Source organism: Pantherophis guttatus, chromosome 3 (assembly GCF_059756535.1).
Source record: "Pantherophis guttatus breed Tessera chromosome 3, ASM5975653v1, whole genome shotgun sequence".
NCBI lineage: Eukaryota > Metazoa > Chordata > Lepidosauria > Squamata > Colubridae > Pantherophis > Pantherophis guttatus.
In genome coordinates this window covers 126,790,549-126,815,226 of record NC_142065.1, presented here as the reverse complement: position 1 = coordinate 126,815,226, position 24,678 = coordinate 126,790,549, and the positions used below count along the sequence as shown (strand labels likewise).

General features: G+C 37.2%; 1 protein-coding gene and 1 long non-coding RNA gene across 6 annotated transcripts in view; one reads left to right on the top strand and one right to left on the bottom strand.

The window, feature by feature from the left end:
* The window catches only part of IRX2 (iroquois homeobox 2), a 59,299-nt gene that overhangs the window by 6,229 nt on the left and 28,392 nt on the right, over positions 1-24,678 (bottom strand). The window lies entirely within an intron of this gene.
* Positions 1,378-23,362, top strand: LOC117662400 (uncharacterized). 5 transcript variants are annotated; one of them, XR_015733224.1, is made up of 5 exons: positions 1,429-1,531; positions 1,829-1,931; positions 14,938-15,036; positions 22,069-22,241; positions 22,891-23,362. It is a non-coding gene; the product is annotated as an uncharacterized LOC117662400 (long non-coding RNA). The 5 variants fall into 5 exon arrangements; XR_004590375.3 differs by lacking the exon at positions 14,938-15,036 and having other exon boundaries at positions 1,378-1,531; XR_015733225.1 differs by lacking the exon at positions 14,938-15,036 and having other exon boundaries at positions 1,396-1,531; positions 1,829-1,911.

Sequence of the window (24,678 nt, the reverse complement as noted above, 5' to 3'; positions counted from 1 at the left end):
GTGCCATTATTGTTCAATGGCAAAGGAGCCATGATGATTTTTTAATACCTTTATGACCCTGCTTGTAAAAACAAGCAAGCAAACAAACATAGGTTTAATGTATTTTTGTTTGTTTGTTTGTTTGTTTGTTTGTCTTTGAGTCACTCTTGTCTCCTGGCAACTGTCTGGAAATAATTAGCCACTGTCTCCTTCCTAGGGCTGAGAGAAAGGCCCAAGATCACCCAGTTGGTTTAGAGCCTCTGTCAGGACTAAAACTCACGGTCTCCCATTTTCTAACTCCATGACTTAAACCACTACACCAAACTGGCTCTATGTAATTTATTTAGTGTATTTATAATAGCTGCCCATCTCACATATGTGAACTCTCGACAGTGCACTCAATTCCAATACAAACCTAAACGATCAACACACAGTAACCCAAACAAAATTATTAAAATACAATTTAAACAGTTTCAGAACTATACTTTGCCCATGCTTTCTATTTCCTCCTGCTTCACTTCAGAGAAACTGAGCATCATCATCAATAACATGTTTCACACATATGTAATTTATGTAGAATTAATCTATGAACTTTATTTGAAAGTACTTGTTCAATTAGTTCCCCCTTTTAAGAAAAGGGATTAAAATTTTATTTGAGTTCAGATTTTAATTGAATGTCTGCAGTTCATTGTCCATGATGCCTCAGTGTCATCTTCCCATCCTAGAGTCCGCATAGCTCAGAATAGCCTTATATATTCAGGGCAATATGCCTATATGCAATAGGGAAAGGACTCTTCCTCCAGGTTTTTCCATCAGTTTGGCTCCTGTTGTAAACAGAATGCTGTCCTACCTTGGACCCCCCACCAGCTTCCTCCCAATCCATTTAATGTGCACGGTGTTGGGGAAGAGTATTAGTGGAGATAATAATGGAATGCTACTCAGATTCAGTTGTCACTCTGCACTTCCAGGAGTGAAGGCAAGCATGAGACTTCTGCAACTGCTAATTAGAAAATTACACCACAGTGAATGGCTTGGATTCTACTGGCAGCTAAACCTCTTCCCCCCAGTGTTCTAAAGTATTTTTTGAATTGTTTGCTGTCAGCAAAACAAGCCAGCTACCTGTGATTCAACAGACAACAAAGCCCAGCAGCAAGATTTCAGTCAGATGATGTCACCCAGGTAAAATTGTACTGACAAGCTTTTAATTAAAGTTTTCCCACACATCTTTTGCGGCTGGTCCCCAAGAGCTATTATTCATTATGTGCCGATTGTCAGCCAATTGTGGGTTGGGAGGGAAATGTTTTATTTCCAAAGCCCTTGCTGACAGCTACAGAACACTTTGTTATGCAATGTTTACTTCCCCCCCTTCTTTTCCTACAAGCGTTTTTTTTTTTAAACACACTAAAGGGGAAAATAAGCAGGTAGTTGTGTTTCTTTTAAGTGGAAATCATATTAAAATGCATCTGTAAGTAGAAGCTAGGAAGGAAAGATGTGTGCAAACCAAGGTCTTGTGGGGAATGATGTCCGCTCTGTCTGGTGAACAGCAATGCATGTAAGTACACCTCTTAAGGCCCGAAGCTTATTGTGGGCTCATTTTTTGGGGAGGGGGGGGAAGGCAGGTCTTAACAAAAGCATTTTAAAAGACAGGGAAAAATGAAGATGTTCTGAAGGGGGAGGAAGGATAACATATTTATCTGAAACAACTTTTTCCATTTTAAAAATAAGACTTACAATACTGTTTCAAAAATAGCCAAGAAAAACACAAGTAAGTAAAATCCAGTCCAGTGTATGCAAGTCTGCAATGAGATCTACTGAAATCTATGAAGCTGAAGATGGTTTATTTTTACAGAAAGGAAAATTTACTGAAAAATCGGTCAGTGGAGAATAGTCATCACAGCACAAGTCAAGTCCCAAATAGCAACATGTTTCAAGGTACAGTAGTGAACACAGAGGTATGTCCAAACATGTCAAAGCCTCATGATAACAGAATGGACTAGAGAGGTGCATGGGTTAAAATAGTTAGAAGCTTCACTATTTCCTCTTCACTCCAATAAAATTGCTCCATGTATTGCTACAAGCAATACATGGAGGCCCCTCCCTATTCAAGTGGCATCTTGTGGAGGATAAAATGTACCCTCAGCACAGCTGAATATCTTGCCCAGTTCATTTTCAAACAAGGTCATATACTTATGCAAATGAGTCAGGTATATGGCTTTCTCCCCACCACGCTAATTTTCTACACATAAGGAGTGGATCTCCTAATCATGATTGACTGAGTGGCACACTACCAAACTGTTGTATGAATAGTCAGTTGTCAATCTTACCATCTGAAATATAGCAGTGCCAACAATTCTATTGTTCCTCTTAGAAATCCATTTTCTAAGCAAAATAATCCCTATCCATTTGTCTCTTTGTACCTAAGAGATTTCTTACAGCTGCTGGCCTTGCTGACTGAAGCTTTGGGGATTTGTAGTTCCAACACATGTAGAGAACATTTAGTTAGGAAAAGCGGGTGTAAAAGATTGGTTGAACAACTTTGTGTGATCATGTCAAATTTCAGGTGAATAGTAGAAGGAAGAATATTTTGAGAGTTTTTTAAATTTATTTTGGGAAAGTTTGTTTTTATTATGTAGTAAATAAGTACATCAAGCAAAATATCTGTCATTTACACAGTCCTTCATACTTTTGAAAGCATTTTCTATTAATTTTCCCAGGAAAGCTTATTAGGGGATTTGGCAGTATTGTATCTTGCCCATACTATGGATAAGGTGGAACCAAGAAAGAATAGTTTGCAGTAAAAACATTGCAAAACACAAACAAACATACAACCAGAGATCTTATTTTACCTGCCACCAATCTGGGACTTTAGCAGTCAGAAGGTTTTGTTTTTTAAACGAGAGTGATCGTTTTAAAAATAAATCTGACCCAGTCACTCAGAGGAGCCATAATAAAAAATCAAATAAAAGTCCCTTGGAGCTCCATTCTATCATTCTATATAAATGGCTCGCAGTTGGCAACCAATGAAAGTGTTAGTTTTGGCTGTCTTTTGAAAGATGGCCTTAAAAGCCAAGAGCTTTATTATGCCCTGGTTCATTTTATTTCTTGTAATTAAAATCCAACCAATATACATTCTGTATAACTACTATGACTATTATATGCCCTTTAAGTCTTTAAAACTCTCCCTGGTATCTGCTTCTAGAATATAAATAATTATGTATTAAAGTAGAAATTGTAATGGTCAGTGAAATGCTTTATTATTGCAAAATCAAATGTAAGTACTTTGTTTCATTGGAGAACTGCCATAATCTTGTGACAGTTATACTGTAAGTTATGGGCTGGGAGACAGATCAGTGCATTAGATTAATTCCTTGCCTTTTAAATCTATTAATCTACCACCTTTGGGACAAGTTTTTAAATCCACTCCAGACTGAAGTGACTGAAAATCATTCCCGCCTGACAGTTTTAAAAGATCAGAAATGAAATGTGTTAACATCTCCTCTTGGCTGATACCGAACAGAAAGAACCGTATCAAAATAGTCAGTAGAGAAACTATTTTCATATTTTCGTCTCTGAAAAATAGAGAACCACGTTCCCAGAGTATTTTTTTTTTCTCCAAGGCTGAAGTCTATCATTAATACCAAGACTGAAATATACTGTCTTGATGTACAGACTAAGGCTATTCAAAAGTTAGTGATAAATTAAAATATTGGACAGGGAAAAAAATGCTTTTGTGTCACAGATACACAGATTTTTCAGACATTTATTTAATTATACCCCAAATTTTCCTTTCCAAATTTCCCTATCAAAGTGAACAGGATCAGTGTTATAACATAGGCTGATTCCTGCTAGGCATACAAGGCCAGGAGTCTTGCATTGTTGTTTTGCAGGTTAAAACAGGACCATAAGCGTGTTTAAAAAGGCAGACTTTGATTGTGTGGTTGTGCTCACCATCTTAATATTTTTTTAACTCCTATCACCACGGATGCCCCTGGAGCTGTGTGAATTCTGTTGCATGCAGATAAGCTGCAAGAACAAGTTCTACTATTCATAGAAGGCACACAGATCCATCAGAAGCTTTCTGTTAAAGAGAGGAAACATTTACAGATTTCTCCTCTTTCCCTTTCCTCACAAAAGCCCCTTTTCTGAAGCAAAGACACAAGAGGAAAGAGGAACCCAACAATCTCCATCTTTTTCCACTTGTGCTGACAAGACATGGATCTGCTTGTGATACATTTTTAATCTAGTCAATGTAAATCCACTGTCAAGAAAATTTGAATACTGCAGCCCATATATGTTGTGTAATTTTTCCTGGTATTCTCTTTGGTATATTTTATTCTAAATTTTTATAGTTTTGTGAGATCTGCTTGAATTTGTTTGCTGATCAAAGGGGAAAAGCTACAACCTTGGGCTCAACCATGAGGGCTTTTATTCTGCCATTCTGTATTTTGTGTCTGGGTATTAGTTTCTAACACATTTTTCTATCCATAATGATAGGTATACTTTCTTTTTTTTTTTGCAGTAAAACACTGCATTTTGAAAAAAAAAAAGTTGGCTATGAGCCAATGTGAGAAAATACATAAGGTGTTTGGATGAAGAACAAGAAGAGCCAGCGAGAGATCTCAGCCACATTACTTAGTGACTTTGGCAACTCTCACTGCCATGAACTACTGGAGAAACGCTAGGACATAGTTCAAATGAATGCATGACTTGATGTGAGGGACAAATTGAGGAAATGAAATTGCTAAATAGGTGTCTTACAGTTTGCTGTTAAAGTACTTATTTTACATTTTAATGCTGTTAAAATATAAACAAACACTTTGAAACATCCTGATTTTTGTGTTTTTAAGAAGAGATTGGACAGCCATTTTTTTCCCCCAGAATGGTATAGGGTTTCCTGCTTGAGCAAATGGTTGGACTAGAAGACCCTCATGGTACCTTCCAACCAGGGGTGGGTTCTACTTACCTCTGCTACTGGTTTGCAACAGGGCTACATGTGCGCACGAGCAAAGTGAGTGTGCACACACATGCTTCTGCACATGTGCAGAAGCTTCCTGATGACGTTGGGGTCAGTGGGCGGAGCCTCCTGCCAGTTTTACTACCAGTTCTATAGAACTGGTCTGAACCGGGGGCAACCCACCACTGCTTCCAACGCTAATATTCTATTTGCTTAAAGATCAAATTGGGGTTTTCAACTCTGCAGGCTTTAAGTACCCATTTCTTTCTTTAAAGTCTTCCAGGTTTTTTTAAAGGTAGACCACCAGCTTCAAGAGGGATTTGGTGCTAAAACTGGTTTTCTGAAGGGTGCCTTCAAATTAGTGTTGACTCTTGGTGACTGCCTGGGCGGGTCCCCACATATTCTTGGCAATATTTTGGAAATGGTTTGCCATTACCTCCTTTCCAGGGCTGAAAGAGACTGACTGGCCCAAATCACCCAGCTGGCATTGTGCCTCAGGTGAAACTAGAATTTTCTCAGTTTCTAGTCTGATGCCTTAAGCACTATACCAGACTGGTTGTCTTCCTCAGGTTGTCAACTTATGTCATAAAGATTAGTAAATTTATCTTATCAAGGAAAAACAAGAGCCAAGATTCTCAAGATGGAATCTGCATCTAACATCATATTTTATAAGTTTTCCTGAAAAATCATGAGATAGAAGATTGAAGAAGAAATCTTATTTAAAGCTTTCTTTAAAGACCAGTCTATAACAGAGTACCATAAAACAGTCAGGCAAGTATAAATAAAATATAATTGGATTCACAAAATACTGACTAGGTTTAATATGAGTTTCAAATGGCAGATTACAATGTGATTACTAGATGATGTTCAAATGCATGGGTCTCCAACCTTGGCAACTTTAAGACTTGTGGACTTCAACTCCCAGAATTCTGGGAATTGAAGTACACAAGTCTTAAAGTTGCCAAGGTTGGAGACCCCTGTTCTAATGCACACCTTCTGTACAGTGCAGGTGTGCTAGCCTTTGCACTAATGTAGGAAAACTGATTTCCAAAAAAAGGGCAATGTGAGTATATAAGACTATAAGTTCATTAAGCTCAGAATTATCTGAACTATTGGAAAAAAGCTTTCCAGAGCTTCAGATAGATTGTTGCTCAGTCCAATAAGGAAAGTCTAGGGATTAAGACAGTAAAATTGTGTATGCCAGGCAAATTCTGCCACAATAGATCTCTTAGGTTCCCTGCATGGGAAGAAAACAAATGTTGAGAAATTGGATCACCTTCTTTCTCTCAGCCCAGCAGTGTCATCAAGAGAGCTCTACATTGTTTTTCTACCACTCAGACTTCAAGCTACACAAGCACATAAGACTTTTTTCTGAATTGTCTCAGCCCATGACTAGAATGCATAGGTGGTAAGAGCCGTGGTGGCACAGCTGTTAGAATACAATATTGCAGGCTGAGTCAGAACTGAAGAAGCTTCTTGGATGAGAAGTGAAACGTCTTCAAGGAAAACCAAGGAAGTCCAGTTGCCTTTTGAAAAAGCACCTTTGGGACATATAAACCAACTATATTCATTAAACAGTATAGAGGCTTATTAGCATAACCTCTCAGGTCATGGCTTCAGTCCTGTCCCTAGTACAGATTTTTGCAATCATCTTACTTCATGAGGATTAGGTAGCCTATATAGGACATTACTTCAATTTATGTTTACAAAGCACCAAATACCATTAAAATTATTAATACTTTATAGTGTCATAAATACTGTAGTAGTCTTTTCCCATGAATTTGAATGTGGAAGACTCCAAGCAAGCCCATTCAAACCTCCTCAGGAGTAGCCCCATTGAATATAATAAACATATATTTTCAGCGTAGTCTTAAGAACACTATAAGAGAAAACAGAATCTAGCACTTAGCTCAGAAAGGTTAGTAATTAAGTACAACTCCATCTGCTTTAGTTCTGATTTGTTAATTAATTAATTAAAATTATATTTTAAAAAATTGAAAATAATGCAGATCAGAAATTTGTTCCTAGAAGCAGATCATTCAATAGTGTAAATCTTTTCTGATCTGTTAATCTCATTTATTGTGCATTAACTGCACAATGGGTAATGTAGAAATGCATAATATTATGTCCCCTCATTCTTTCTACTCTTTCAGACCAGGCAGTATTTAAATTGCCCCCTGCTACCACTGCCTCCTCCTTTTCTTCCTCCTCCTCTTCTTTTCCAGTGTAAGCCTCCTTCTTGTGTCTGCAGTGTAGGCTCCTCTTTGTGTTTCCTCCAGCTTCTATCAGTCAAATTTCCCCCTTAGAAAATGAGGGTACATTCAGATACAAACAAAAGCAGCATTAATTAGTGTTTCTGAATGTCATATTTTAATTAAATCTTTCTTACTTCAGGGAACAATAGCAGTCTTCTTTTAATAGGATCTTCCAGATGTTGTTGCTAAGGCTAAGCATAAAAAGAAGACATCTGGACATTAAAGTGTAAACATATTGTGAAGATTTGAGAGAAGGCAAACTCTAGTTTCATGCTATCACAGTAACGTCAAGATAATATTGTAAAAAAAAAAAAGAAAAGAAAAAGCCAGCAATTGTCCCCTAGCAACAAATAAAATTTGATAGTGTCCATGATTCCAGTTTCATATCTTTTCTTTTTTCATTTTAAACTACTACAAAGATATAGCTATTATACTGGTCTACAGAATGCTCAAAACTCTTCATCTGCATTATATCACATTTCTCCTGTAGTTGTACCTCCTTATCTGCTTTAGAAATGTAAAGATTACAAATTTCAGAATGTCCAGTTAATATGACTGCATCTCTCCCTGCATTTTCTCTACCAGCCAGGCTTCAAGGTAAAAGTTTGAAGAGAATATCTTGTTCTACAACTCTTCCCCCTCTTGATAGGACCATGGGGATTTAAAGTTCTATGTACAGGCTCATGTCCCCCAGTTTTGAACAATGGGGAACAAGATCAGTGAGGATGGAGCCAACCAGTACACCCTATCCATTCTTCCACTCACATAATAGACTGATGAGAAATGACTCTAGATATTATACTGGAAAAAAACCCGAATTCTTTCTTGATCCCACTAATTTCTAGTACATATTTATATTGTAATAACATAGAATCAATGAATTTTATAGGATTGATGCGGGGTCATATTTTTTTTTTATTTTATTTTGTTTAAATTTCTATACCGCCCTTCTCCAATATGGACTCAGGGCAGTGAACAGCCAAAGTAAAAACAAGACATACAAAATCTAAAAACTGTTTAAAACAATTAAATATTCTGGCCGTAATTAAAAAATTCCAATTTAAAATCAGTTTAAAATTTAACTCAAGCCAGCAGTATTGGGCAGCAGTACACAGAAAAAGTATTCAGGTGCTTTGGTAGGTCACAAACTGAACATTGGTCAACAGTAAAATGTTTCCACCAGCAAAACAATACAATCCACAGATACAGGCTGTATCAACAAAATATAGTATCAAGATTAAAAGAACTTTTCTTTTTTCTATATTTTTCATTGGTCAATCTGTATCTAGTTCTGGGCATCATATTTTAGAAATGATATCATCAGCAGGCTAGAGCAGAAGAGATTAACCGAGATGATAAGAGGCCCCACAGGAAAAATTTACAAGGAATGATTGAAAGTGTTGGGTATGTTCATAAGACTTCAGGGAGACATATAGCCATTTCAAGTATCTGAAGGGTTGTCATGCAGAAAATATGGCAGAATTGTTCTGCATTGTTCTGGAAGAGTAGAAAATGAACAATGGAAATACAATTACAGAGAAGTAAATTTTCATTGGACGTGGAGATAATGTTCCTAACAGTAGGAGCTGTTCAACAATGGAACAAACTGCCAAGGGAAATGTTTAAAAAGAGCTAAAATAACCGTCTGGGTGAAATCCATAATAGGAACACAGATTGTTGCCTTATCCTAAGGCACGTCCTTGGTGTGTCTTGCTCAGAGTTAGCTACTTTGATGGGTAGAGAGCCTCAGGTCTTCAAATGGGAGGAGAGATACCAAGAAATGTATCTGGAATGATGGTCTCCCATTGTGTATGTCAGACGACCTTGGGAGATTGGGCCCAGATACGCTGTATAGGGAACAGTCAGATAAGAGACAGAATTGTCCACAGCTGGATAGTGGACAGGGCAAGAGGCTGAGAACCGACCCTCCTAGTTTCTCAGGGTATAAAAGAGACAGATGAGAACTGTACTTTCAGACTAGCAAGATTCTGTTAATACAGCCTTACAATGCAGTAGAATTAGCTCATCTGGTCATGTTTCTTGTCTGGTCTACCTGGTAAAGCTGACACATTGAGCTGCAGCTTTGCCAAGATAAAGCCAATCACAAAATGCCACCTCCACAACTCCAGATAAACTCCAGAGGGAGTTATTGCCATCATTATAGTTCTCAATCAAGAATAGTAAATAACAGCAGAAGGATGTGGGAAGGATTGTCTGTTTCTTGGGCTGCACAGGTGGGTTGAATCCTTCTTGCTGTATAAAAAGCATTTGATGGCTTTGGCACATATTATTTATTTTAATTATGATAATGTTTTATAACATGTTAGTAAATGTTCTGCAGTGTAAGTAATTATTATTAACATAAGACATCACAGCAGGCCTCTGCTATTAAATTTCCATCTATTTTCTGTGGCTGAAATTACAGGGTGTGCCTATTAGCAATATGCAAATGAATGCCATTCTTTAGGCAGAATTCATATGTTGCCATTCCCCAACACCCATTCTTGTTTCTCTCCTGTAAACATAGAGGAAACTAGTCCTCTATGTTTACAGGCTTCCATAGCCAGTCATTATGCCAAATAATAATAAGCCAGTCATTATGCAAAATAATAATATTTTGCAAAATCCCCACTTAGAAATTGTGCAACCAACTTTGAATTTGACTTGTTTCACCTCTGATACATGTGCAAAGATTAGCTCCCTTGATTTCTGGGATGTGGTTATGGGTATTGTCTTAATGTACCCTAACATTTGAGCATTTACCCACTGTGGGATTCTAGTGCTTCATAGGGTTGCTCTCCCTAAACATTTAGGTACCAGGCCACTAAAAGAAAAAGGGAACATAGAGGGAGAGAGTGTCCAAATTTTAAGTAGAACAATGGATACACAAATGCATCATTGGCAGGAATAAGGGGAAAGATTGGCATACCTGAACTAAGGTTTAAAGAACTTTAGTCTTGTATATGACATCCTACAAACATGCCCACTCAGTTATATTAGGCTTTTTGGCAGCACATGATATATATCTAGAAGGCACAATGCTTCCATGGTTAAGCTCTTACCTGCACGTAGAATTTCAACCTGAACCTGTAATCATGGGGGTAGCAGCAGTTGAGACCATTGTGGATTGCCATAGGTTTCAATGATCACACACCCATATTTTTTAATAGGAAACCACTGGAAGAGGTCATTTGGTGGCTTAGAGTAAAGTGACATCAATATAGCCATGAGACTCATTTATATATTGCATACTGATTCAGGAATTCTGGGGGTTGAAGTACAGATGCCTTAAAGTTGCCAAGGTTGAAAAAAATTGTTTTATGCTGCCAATTATGTATAAGAGCCAGCTTCTGATACAAACTCAAGGTATTTATTGCAGAAATTATCTCTTAGTTGCAATAATATAAACAAGTTGCAAATTACAAACTTTCTGCTTATAGAATGAAGACACAAAAGTTTACTTTTCAAATAATCCATAAATAAATAAATAAATAAATAAATAAATAAATAAATAAATAAATAAATAAATAAATAAATAAATAAATAAATAAATAAATAAATAACCTGGTCAAGTTCCAGTCCTAAGTTTAGCTGGGAAATCTAAGGAACATACAGTTAGGATTATAGATAGGCAGTGGAGTGGGTGTATATGTATAATTTGGTGTTTCTCGTTACCAGAGATTTGAATAGGACTTTTCTACCTACATGTTAAAGTAACTATTCTACCATGCTTTTAATCAATTTTTGGATGGCATCAGGAAGCTTGCTCTTAACTATATACCCATTTTTCCCCAAAATAAGATATCCCCTGATAATAAGCCCAATCAGGCTTTTGAGCGCATGGCAATAAGGCCAAGCGCTTATTTCAGGGTTCAAAAAAATATAAGACAGGGTCTTATTTTCGGGGAAACATGGTATCATTCTTTTTATGTTTTTGTTCTGTTGTACACCAACCAGAAGCTATGTCTTCGGTCAGGTAACAAAATTGTGAAATAAATAAAGCCCTCATTTCCTGAAATGGTTATTCATTTGTTGTTCGGGATTCACCCACTGAATGAAGCTCTACAATAATGAGATTATATGAGGTCCCTGCAGTCTTAAATTTACAAACTAAGGTATTGGATCAAAAACACAAAAAAGTATTCATTTCTAAAACATTTGTTTGCTATTTGCTATTAATATTGTTATGATCACTATCATCATTGTCAATAGTAACATTACTTTTTACTGAATTCTTAAATGCAATCCCCAGTAATTATTAAGAAAACAAAATTAAACCCAGAAATATTCTCAATATCTGACTGGAAAAGTGCAATGAAGGGGAATCTCTGCCTGAATAATTTTATATAATGGGACTGATCTACAGTAGGGAGTTTCAAACATTTTCAAGACATAGAACCTGTTTGCTATTGAAATTGTTGCTTTGAACCACTAATCAAGAGGTGAAGTTCGAAGGACAGAAAATTAGCAGCATTTCAGTGAACCTTCCCCCCCCCTTTAGCTGCTCATGGAACCACATCCAGTTCTCATGAAATCTTTGAATTCCGTGGAACATAGTTTGAAAAACTCTGACCAAAAAGGATGACAGAAACTGTTAGTAGAATTGATGTTTCCATATAGCCTTTTTTCTCCTGTTCTTCATGAGCGAGGAGATGCATAATTGAATATACATCATCAAGTTATGGAGAGGAGAAATGAACAAATACAGGGGTGCCAATTGGGCATAGTAACCTAATTTCATTTTAATGCTAGTTTTGTCACTGATTGATTGATGTATCTGGCCAGCTATTGTACCATTTTACCAAAAATTGTCTTCCAGGCAGCAGTAAAACCAAACCATAGACATCTCTTTCAACCCTTAAATAGCACATCTCTAGTTTTCATTCAAATAAATTCCAGCAATTCAGAATATTTCATTGTAAGTTGAGGTACTAAGAAAGGGTCTCCAATTTCACCATTATTGCTAGCTATGGAAACCACCAGCAACCATCTTTTATATATAAACACATATATATATACACACACACACATATACATATACATATACATATACATATACATATACATATACATATACATACATACATACATACATACATACATACATACATACATACATACATATATATATATATATATATATATATATATATATATATATATATATATATATATATGTAGGTCTTTGGTTATTCGGGTTTTCTCCCGCATAAAATTGGAGGTGTCTTGGCAACGTTTTGACGAAGTCTCATTCTTCATCTTCAGGCTGGTGTTCTCGGCTTCGTGCTTCTAGGAGCAAGCACAAAGCAGAGAACACCAGCCTGAAGATGACGAATGAGACTTCGTCAAAACGTTGCCAAGACACCTCCAATTTTACGCGGGAGAAAACCCGAATAACCAAAGACCTACATACAAACACCTGCGAAAACCTCAGAAAATATATATATAATATGTATATAATAATAATATATATGTTTGATTTATATGCCGCCCTTTTCCGGAGTCTCAGGGCAGCTTACAATGTATTAAGCAATAGCCTTCATACTTTTGTATATACCTGCTTAGTAGGGCTTTCGGCCCGCCCCTAAGCGGTGTTCTTTTTTATACAAAGTGAGCTTATTGCCCCCACAAACCGGGTCCTCATTTTACCTACCTCAAAAGGATGGAAGGCTGAGTCTACCTTGAGCATGGTGAGATTTGAACTTGCAGTAATTGCAGGCAGCTGGTGTTACTTAACAGTGCTTTAGTCTGCTGCACCACCAAGGCTCTTATCAGAAATCAGTTATCAGTTATCAGAAACATGAAAATCAATTATCAGTTATCAGAAACATTAAAATCAGTTATCAGAAACATGAAGATTAATGAGAGGAACATCTGATAAATCAGTTTGTAAATAGTGTAGCCTTATTCATTTCAGGAAACATTTGGGAGCTGAGGGTGGAGTGGGGATTTGCCTTCCAGAGATCTTCTGTTTACATTTTTTCCCTTTCAAAACCAAAACTGAAAGTAACCAAAACAAAAAAACAAAATCAGGTCACCCTATTGGCCATTTTATCACTAAATTTTGTAGACCAAAATTGGGACAGAAGGATCCCTTGTGGGGTGTTGGAGAGCTGCATAGGATGTATGGGGGCCTAGTAGCTCATTTTGTACTAGAGACAGACCAGGAAGCAATAGCCTGTTTTCTACTGGATTCAGTTCTGATTGCATGAGGAGATTCAATTACTACAGCAAGTTAAAGGGATTCATGTTGTTCCACTTGTAATCAAATTATTCTTGCCTTTACCTTTTATTAATATAGGTTAATTACTAGAAAATGCCTCTTTAGGAAAAGGCTGGAAGTTGAACAACATTGGAATAAGAATTTTCATCCCTGTTATCTGAGAAGAACTTTGGTTCGTGTATCTTGCTAAGCTATAATGGGACCAGTTGGCTGATGTGTGAGCCGCCAATTATGGCTTAGCATGATGCATAAAACTACATACACACTCAACCTTTCTAGCGACCTTGAATTATACTTTAAATCATGCTATTAGCATAGAAACAAGGCTAATGCATGTCCTCTGATTGGAGTGAATAATAAATTCAGGCCAAGCAAAATGACAAATTTATATTCATTTTAAAATACATTACAACAGTTGGTAGTTATTTATGGGGTTTACATTCTACTTCTATTAAAATAAATCTGAAAGCAATTTATATTAAAAATAAACAGCAGATTGCCTAGATTATTTAAAAACCTTTCTATTTTTATATAAAGCAACTCCTTAGGTTCTTGTGCTAAAAAAGCTTTTTTAAAATTTTTTTTCCCCTTATAGATTTTTCAGGGGAAATGTTCTTAAGTTTAAAGCAGATTTTCCCTCCATTAATATAAAAATGAGTGCACATATGCCATTATGCTGTGCCAAAAAACTTTTTTTAAAAGAGAGATTCAGTTCCTCTTACTTGTACAGTTTCGTTTGAAGGTGCATGTGGGTTGCAGAGATTGTAACATTGGCATGCTATTGGAAATTATGGATTTCATCTGGTCCCATTCTAACACTGTCACATCTACAAGTGAATACATCTGCTGGTTGAAGTTTTCCTCCTCCAAAACAACATTGTTTCTATGTCAGGAAAAGTATTAACAGAAAACAGAATACGAGCATAGACCTAAGACTAATAGTTTGTCACTTGATTTATTTTAAACTCTCATGTTCAGTTATGAGATGGCAGGGAACAGGGAGAGAGCAGAAACCTTGGTACAGATTTCCAACTCTTTAACCATTTGGTAGGCATCATTTTTTGACAGTATCCTTCCAAAGCATTATCGCACTCCGCTTTCCAAAACCAGGGCATCCATTTTCTTTTGGGGGTTTTAAATAGAGAATAGGTTGAACAATTAAGGACAGAGACTCCACCTAGAAATAAATGGCACCAGGCTCAATGCTGGAAGGTGGTTGAACTAAACTGATATCACTAGATAAAAAAGATTTAATTTCCTGAGTACTTTTGGGTATATTTTACAGATTTTTGGCTGCTAATCCCAAAAATAGGAGATGCGGAGGCTCAGTGGCTAAAACACTGAGCTTGTCGATCGAAAGGTTGGCAGTTCAGCGGTTTGAATCCCTAGTGCCGCATAATGGGGTGAGCTCCCGTTACTTGTCCCAGTTTCTGCCAACCTAGCAGTTCAAAAGCACATAAAAAATGCAAATAGAAAAATACCTTTGGTGGGAAGGTAACAGCGTTCCATGCGCCTTTGGTGTTTAGACATGCCGGCCATATGACCATGGAGATGTCTTCAGACAGTGCTGGTTCTTCGGCTTTGAAAAGGAGATGAGCACCACCCCCTTGAGTCGGGAACAACTAGTACGTACATGCGAGGGGAACCTTTACGTTTAATCCCAAAAATAACCTTTAACTTCATCTTTCACATACCATTTTATATAAATCTTCTGTTTTTACACAGTGGCAATGTATATCCTTCTGTACCTTTGCTGCATGCATGAAAGAAATATATAAGAACATGAAACTGTCGTTGAAGCACATTCAGTAAAACTGGAATATCTGTGGAGATCTAAAAGTAGTGGCTCTGTTGGTTGGAATGCAGCTCAGATATGCCAAGTACTTAGCTGTTACAGATATATACATTATGTGCATGGGACAGTCATGCAAGAGAGTCACATTGCATTAAAAATGGCCACTCTGAAAGAATTTGATTCTAGGACAGAAAAATGTTGGAATGGAATAACTTGCCACAGCCAACTCGCTGTGGCCAACTTATCATGGTCAATTTGCTGCAGCCAACTTGCTGCAGGACAACTCACCACAGCCAACTCACCATGGGACAACTCCAGCGGTAGGTTGCCCCCGGTTTGGACCGGTTCACAAGAACCGGTAGTAAAAGTGGCGGGAGGCTCCACCCACTAACCCAGAAGTCATCAAAGTTTTTCTTCACATGCACAGAAGAGCGCATGCGGGCGCGATGTGAATCGGTAGTAAAGGTAAGTAGAACCCACCCCTGGACAACTCGCTGTGGGACAATTTAACAATTCTATATAATTATTTAAAATAAATAAAAATTATTTTAAATTTTGCCATTCACATTTATTCTGTCCTTTCTTTTGCATTCTATTCTACTGTTTCTTTGATATTAATGTAACTCTTGTCCCGCAGCAAGTTGTCCTGCAGTGAGTTGGCTGCGGCAAGTTAGCCGTGGTGAGATGGCTATGGCAAATTGTCATACACCCAAAAAATGTGGCATATGAACCACTTGTTGACCCAACAAAGATATTTTTTGCCTCCACTTCACATAAAACTCAGATTGATGAAAATTTTTGTGAAAGTGATGAACAAAAAACAAAGAATATTATGACTGTTTTGCATATCTAGTTCAGAATTAGTTTTTTTAACTCTTGTTTTCTTCTCCACTTTGTTGATGATTCATTGTACTTTTGTGCAATAGACAATAATGCATCCATAACCTGGTGAAAATATGAATCTAGCTGCAAAGCCTGATAAGGTGTTCCACTTGAGCTAGGTTGGGGGCAAAATATTTAATACTGTGGCTGTTTTAACCTTCATTTATACATTAGAGAGAAAATTAAATATGAATGAACTTTATTGGATCAGCAATGTCTTTATAAAATGTAGCTAAAAGAGGATAACATATGACAGGGCCATAGTAATTATATGCACTGGCCCAACTCTCTGAACATAAGGTAATATGGCAGATCCTGGAAATTAGAAAGCAGTATTTACCAACTGAGTCTATCACCTTTGGGTTTTTATCTTCTAAGAAGCAACAAATATTTTTTTTAAAAAAAACAAATGTATACTGTGATGTAGCAGGACAATTGTGATAGATGATTATTGGGTTGCCCTACATGACGGACCAGAAGGTTGAAGTGTTTTTTGTTTTAACTGATTAAATTAGATGTTGCCAAATTTGAATGGTTACTTTCCTTTTCTTTTTATTCAATAAACCTTTTTAAAAAAATATTTTGATTCAATCAGCAAATTTCCATTACTAGAAATATTGGTCAATTAGTGTGAGTTAAAGATGAGATAATTTAGATGAATTGCACACATGGGAAATAAAATAAGTCCCATGCCTACAGCTCATACTGAGCTTCACATTTTCCTGACAATCTTAGATAGCCAATCCTGATAAAGGATTTAGTGCAATCCAATCCATAATTTCAGTGAGTGGAAGGATAATTTTACTCTTCCATCAAGAGTCCCTGGACTTGCACAACTACCCATGAACTATGTAGCTGTCAGATTTACCATGATCCATGGGACATTACTCTGTGTGCCAGGCCATGTGACCCCTATATGGAGGTGTTTTATTCAGTATTGTGCCCTACATATTACACTATGCTCAGCAGAGAAGATAGAGAAGGTTTAGTGCTGTTGAAGATGGGTTCTGCGTCTAAAAACATAAAGGATATACAGAAGTGTACCTATGACTAGTCAAGAAATCTCTGAAAGAAAAATATTAGTCAACTTCATGTGGCATTATGGTATCTGAGAGGAATTTATCCAGGCTGTGAAGGGCCTTCCAAGAAGAAGTGGCCAGCTATAACTTTCATCTATATTCAGAAGCAGAAATATATATTTTTAAAAAAACTTTAAAGCTACACTAAGTTTAAAATAGAAAGCAATATGAAGTCAATGCAGAGATTTAACCAAAGGAGAATACCTTAACTACTGTTTATTTATTTATTATTTATTAAATTGGATAAATATAGCAGAAAATATAATTTATATATAGTTTTATATATAGTGCATTATAGTTTACATTTCTATAATTAATAAGAAAGAGCAGGAAATAAAGCTGCACACAGTTGTTCTTAGGAAAGATCTGGCTCATTTGTACATGTTACTGATGATTGTTTTCTATTCAATTTACATATTCCATCTCACTCTGTTGGGTAAAGAATGTTCTGCATTGGAATTAGCTATAGCCATTTAAACATCTTCAGATTATACAACAAATATAAAACCAAGTGAAATCCCATTGATTTTCATAGGATTAGCAAAAGGAAAATCAATGGAATATTTTTGCTTAATGTTATGTCTTTTGTTGAGCCAATTCCAATATCTCTACTATGAACTTTGGAAATTAGAACATTTTCCATAAGAACTTCCAATTTTCAAAGTTTTAAAAAATAGATTATATAATGCATTAAGAACTGATGTTCATTTTTATGATTATCTTTCAGATATTAAACATTTAACATTGTTTTTCCGGATCACTATGAATATGCTTGACATGTTCCCTTGAACTTAAGAATGATTGTACCATCCAAACTAATTCACATCAGATCAATTAGACTAAAATCTGACCGTTTGGTTCCATACTTGCTTGAATCTACATGCTTGGGGAGAAAAGTTAAAGAACAGTTGTTGAAGCAGGAAAATACAACTCTTGGTTTGCTCCCAGTGCTTCCTCTTGCTCTTCAGTCCAGAACCAAATGTATTATTACTGAGAATCTGGCACTGGGATCTTATGGAAGAGTAACTTGCCAGGAATAGAAGCAATGTCAAGCTAATGTAATAACTAATGTAAGATGCTTTTGCGTATTACTTATGTGGTAACAGATAATAACAGGGTTACTTTCTGTTGGATTGGTTCTAAAGTTTTCACCCTCAAATTGTTCTAGTGTGTTGCATCCATTTCCTCCTGATATCCGTTGGTTTGTTCAGCAATAAATAAGTTACGATTCAGGCTTACCACCAAATAAGTAGATTCCAGTTTCTTTATAAGTGAGGGACTTCTTTATTTGATTATAGATAAATTAGAGAAGAAAATGAGAGCAGCTGGCAAAATGTTCCAGCTGATGGAGGCAAAAGCTCACCAGAAAGAGTCCGAAGAGAAGATACATGCTTAATCAGTCTAGATAGAGAGAGGGAAGAAAAAGATGACCCAAGGCCGCATTGTTCCTTCTCCAAATTCTCAGTGAGGTTCCCAGAGATGCCAGTGGTCTCAAAATAACCCTGGCCACCTTCCTGACTCTTGAAAAGAACATTTCTGTTTTCATTTTAAAAAAACCTGGGGAAATTATAAGGTCTGTTTGAATGGTCTACCCCAGACAACTGATTGACTCAATGGAGTTTCAGAAGAAACTTAAGGTTTTCTCTGGGGATATGATGGCTGGTTCAGTCTTAGTCTCTGCCTAGAATAGGCAGAGTGCTGAACCCAGCACATCCCTTGGTTTCCTGAATGACTCCAGGAATTACAGCATCAGAAGAGATGACTGGAGTGCTGCTGGAGGAAAACTTGGAATAAAGTCAATCAACCAAAAAAATGCAGATAAAAGCCCCTATTAGGGATTACCTTGTGGCAATAAGGGCAGTGATGTATTAATATTTTTCTATCTTTATTGCATCTGCTGACAGCCATTCATTTAGAGTGCCCTCATCTCTTCTGGACAGAGATGGACCTTGGGATCCTTTGCTCATGGGCCACAGGATCATTTGCAAGGCATCTATAAAGAATATCCTCGTCATCTAGGCAGATAAAAATGCTCAGATCTGATCCAAGTTGCACTCAGATTGAGCAGGTGTGACCAAGGGTCCAGCAGCCTGGTCTTGTAGTAAATGACTTTAACCAGTGATCCCTGATGAGGGGAACTGGGTTCTTTGTCCTGTAAGTTTGGTTTCTTCTTTGTTGGATCCAGAGTTGTGAAGAAAGCTAAGGAGATGACTTGTGTCAATTCCATACTGTGATGATAACCTCTTTGTTGGAGGAGGTGGTGCCTCTGACCTTGAAAAAAGTAGTGATATATCTCCTTAAGCAGTTATTCTTTGACCAAACAGTCTTGGAAATGAGTCTTCCATTTTCTCTTTCTAGGAAAGGTGCTTGTAAAGATGGTCATAGTGCAGCTCCTAAAAACCCTGCAGGAAATGGATTATCTAGACCAGTGTTTCTCAACCTTGGAAGCTTGAAGATGGGTGGACTTCAACTCCCAGAATCCCCCAGCCAGTGCTGCTGGCTGGGGGATTCTGGGAGTTGAAGTCCACCCATCTTCAAGCTACCAAGGTTGAGAAACACTGATCTAGACCCAATTCAGTTAGGTTTCGGGCTGTTATTTGGTATGGAGACAACTTTATTTATACTTCTTGATAATTTGTGGTGGTGCTGGGATGGAGGTAGTGCATACATCTTTATGCTCCTTAATCTCTCAGTGACTTTTCATACCATCAGCCACAGTATCTTTCTGGACTTCTCTGGGAATTTGCACTATCTCTAGCTCTACATCTAGTATTAAATTTGTCAAGGGAACAAAAGTAGGAGCCACCTCTGACAATAGTTGCATGACACATCATGCTCACAGAGAGACAGACTCCTCCATTCCAGAGACTTCTTAATTCTTAGGAGGGTGTCTCATCAAGCAATCAGACCAGAAGGGAAAATGTGGCTTTGATAAGTGTAAAGCCAAGAGAAGAACCAGAATGAAGTCTAGAGAGAAGCAGGTTATTTTTTACACAATGGAGTAATTTTACAGGAATAACTATTTGGGAGACCAGAGTGGATGTATATATCGATATATATGTCGATCGAAAGGTTGGCATTTCAGCGGTTCGAATCCCTAGTGCTGGAATGAGCTCCCGTTACTTGTCCCAGCTTCTGCCAACCTAGCAGTTCGAAAGCACATAAAAAATGCAAGTAGAAAAATAGGGACCACCTTTGGTGGGAAGGTAACAGCGTTCTGTGCGCCTTTGGCATTTAGTCATGCCAGCCACATGACCATGAAGACATCTTTGGACAGTGCTGGCTCTTCGGCTTTGAAATGGAGATGAGCACAGCCCCCTAAAGTCAGGAACAACTAGCACATATGTGCGAGGGGAACTTTTACTTATATATATGTGTGTGTGTGTGTACATATATGTGTGTATGTATACACACATACACACACATATACAGAGAGAGAGAGAGAGAAGAGAGAGGGAGGGGGAGAGAGAGAGAGAGGGAGGGAGAGAGAGAGAGGATATAGAATTAAGAAGGGATTTTTGAATATTTCAGACTACTTGAATCAGTTGAGCAAGGTAATCTGATTTGCTATGCTGAGATTTAAAATCCTTAAAATAATGTCCCTGATATCCTTATGGATTTAATCTTGAGTGTTCCATTGTTGTAGGTGAATACCTCTCTATACGCCTCAAGGGAAAAATCTAAAAAAGATGCACCTAGAACAGGGAAGAATACAAAGGAACAAGTATCATAACAAGAAGGAACAATCTGCTCGGAGGTTTTTACAGTTTAATTCCTTAACAGAGAAGCTAAAAATCCTTGAAAAGGGAGCAATTTATCCAGAAAATCCCCTGCACGTAACAATGTGGTGTTTTTAAGGCAACCACTTTAGAGACACATAGCTACAAAAGCTAAAGCAGGATCTCCTCTGGTGGTCCTTTGGGATCTTCTGAATTTCAGGAGGGATTTCCTGAATTCAGAGCCCAAGGGTTCTGGGAATGGGACTGATCCTTTAATATGAGTCCATGAGATGTCATTTTAGATGATAAACTAGATAGCAGTAAACTGTGAATCAAGACATGTCCACTCAAAAAATGCTGAGGAAGAATATCCCTAATCTGACAAAATTACAATTTAATGCAATCTCTTGAGGAGAGCCAGTTTAATATAGTGGCTAAAGGGGCTGGAATGGAACCCAGGAACAGAAGCTAGGTGGTGACTTTGGGCTAGTCACACTTTTATTAGCTCTAGGAAGAAGGTGATAATAAACCACTTCAGAAAAATCTTGCCAGGAAAACTGCATGGGCTTGTAATTGCTGGGAGTCAAGACTGACTTGGAGACACAGAAAAATAAATAAATAAAAGTCCTTAAAATTGTATAGTGCTATTATTTTGCAACCCTCTCCCCAAAGACCCTGCTGTTCCGCCAGGCAGGGCTATCTATGTAAATGATTTTAAATTGGGTGTTTTAAATTTTGGGTTTTAAATTTGGGCCGAAATTGTTTAATACTTTTAACTATTTTAAAACTGTTGTTTGTATCTTGTGTTTTTAATTGGCTGTACACCGTCCTGAATCCTTTGGGAGAAGGGCGGTATATAAAGTAAATTATAAATAAATAAAATATAAATAAATAAAGTATGAATCTCAATCTTCAAATCATATGACAGAAAATGCACATCTTGTGTCCTACCTGAAACTGATTTCCATAGCCAAATAAAAGGGATTCCAAACACAATCATATGATGACCCAAACTGACTTTCATACAAGATTCTTTCTCTCAACCTTTAATCATCCTTCCTGTGTTGGTTGTTCTAGTTCTGATGAGGCAATCTGAAATTAAAACTCCAAGAATTTTCCTCATTAAGAAATGCTACTAATACTTCATCTTGTTTGAATGTAATGTTGTAACTATTCTTACAGAGTTCAACATAAAGATCATCAGATGAATCAAAAGCGGTCTGGAATTAACTATCTAGCATGTAAAGAAGTACACATCCAGTTGGGAAATCTGCATGTGGCATGATGATAAACTTGTTCTATGTCTTCATATGAATGAACATTTCTCTTGATATTTGAGAATGCAGGACAATCAGGTAATTAAAAGGAAGTTTCCTTTCCAATCCACTTATGATTAATAATTTTAAGGAAAGCTATGCTTGTGGAACATACCATTGGGTGTTACTTTCCCATAATTTGCTTCTGATTACATGTGGAAAGTATAGAATTACAGAGAATGGGCAGGGAAGACTCATCTTTCTAAGACTTTAATAACAAAGTAATGAATTCAATGGAAAGACTGACAATATGAATTTAGTGTTTCTCCCCTACAATTAATTTTGTGTACATATCAAATGGATCATGTGTAATATTGATATTGAGTAAATATCAAATGGATCATTTTTACACTAAATGTTCAAATATTCAGGGCATTTGACCATTGATATTATTCAATGTCTTGCTATATTTTGCCTGCAGAAAGTGCTTCTGAGACTTGTCGTACTATCCTCTTATCAAAGGTAAGATCTGGATTATCATTCGTGATATTCAGAAAGCTTTTGAAATGTGGCTTTTCAATCTGAATTTGGATATTGAGAAATCCACAAGAGATGGTGAGAAGGTGGAAATGATAAAATATGAGTCATGCATGTTCTGCCTCTAACAGATATGCAATATTTTGCCAGGTCATTTATAAATGGGTGAAGTTTGTGTTGTGATTTCAACATGCACATTTTGTCATTTTAGCATCATCATCACTAGCTGCAGACACCTGATTCAGGGACTGAAGGATGAATAGTTAGATATCTACCCATGACATTAAATCGAAAGGACTGACAATAATAGAGGCAATTTTAAACAGATATTGAAATATGTGATGACATGTTTTAATGATGGTGCTATATTTTATAATCAGGAATGACTAAGAATTAAACCACTACATTATGGTATAGTTCTATGATTTGGGTCTACGTTTTATGATCATTGTAATTTGAATCAAATTCTGTATTTTCCTTCTTGAGAGTCATTTATTTTAGAATTATTGAAACTGCATAAACACATTTTATAATAAATAAATAAATTTGGAACTTTGACTTCAATTTATCGCCCCAAATGTTTGTTAATGGGCTGACTTTGTTTTTCTTCTGTCTTCTTCTGTCTTCTCATTTGAATTGTAAGATTTTGGTTAATGTAAAATACTAATAAAAAGCAAAATGGTTTTTTTTTATTATTATTATTCAATAACAAAGTTTAGGATGTAGATTATTTTCATCATCAGTGAGAAAGTTCTGTGAAGGGATGCTTTGTTATTTCTCATTTGGGATTTCCTGACAATGAAATTCTTCTATAACCATTAATTTTATTGATCCATCACTCTTCTGAGCTCTCCATCTGCTCAATTCCTGCTGCTTTCTCTTGTGAGTATCCTTTGCTGTGGCCAGATGAGTCTCATCAGGAAGATGAAATAAAAGTTCTAATTTTTCCTGAAGCATTTAGTGCTTATTTTGAGAGCTGTTATGTCTTGCCCTAAATTCCATCCACACTATGGAGGTTCTGAAATCAATGAATCACTACTCACAGTTGTTGTTTTGGGGGGAGGGTGTCTGTGTGTGTGTGTGCTAAAACCAATTTCTACTGTCACAGTCCAGTTGTATTAAAACCATGCTCACACAGAATTATGCTTTCACATTTATATGTAACCCTTCCACCCTAGGGTCTACAACAACTCGCCACAGCCAACTTGCTGCAGCCAACTCACCATGGCCAACTTGCCACGAGACAACTCATTATGGCCAACTCACAATCGAACAACTCGCTGTAGGACAAGAGTTACATTAATATTGAAGAAATAGTCTAATACAGGAGTGTCAAACTCAATTTCATTGAGGGCCACATCAGGGTTGTGTTTGACCTTGTGGGGGGCTAGGGTGGGCATGGTGAGGGTGGGCGTGGCCAGCTCAACGTCACTTTGGGGGCGCCTGTGGCAGCCTGAGTGCTCTGCCAGCAAAAATGGGCTCCCAAGCTCCATTTTCGGCTACAACAGCCTCCTGCAACCCTCTGTCTATGAAAATGGAACAGCCCTCCTGAGCTCCATTTTCACTGGCAGAGGCACCATGGACTGGTCCTTCACTGTTTCCAGCCCCACAGGCCAGTTCTAAGCACTCTGTGGGCCGGATCTGGCCCATGGGCTTTGAGTTTGACACCCCTGGTCTAATAGAATCATTAAAGAAAGGATGCCAAAGAAGGGACAAAATAAAATGTGAATGACAAAAATTAAAATATTTTAAAAATTATTTTAAATAACTAAATTGAATTGTTGAATTGTCCCACAACGAGTTGTCCTGTGGTGAGTTGTCCTGTGGTGAGTTGGCCATAGTGAATTAGCCATGGTGAGCTGGCCTTGGTAAGTTGACTGCAGCAAGGTGTCCCATTCCACCCTACATGACATGAGGGAACAACGTGCACCTAATTTAGTGGGATTTAGGTCCATGAGTGTCCATAGACGTACAGCAGTACACTTTTTACTTAACAAAA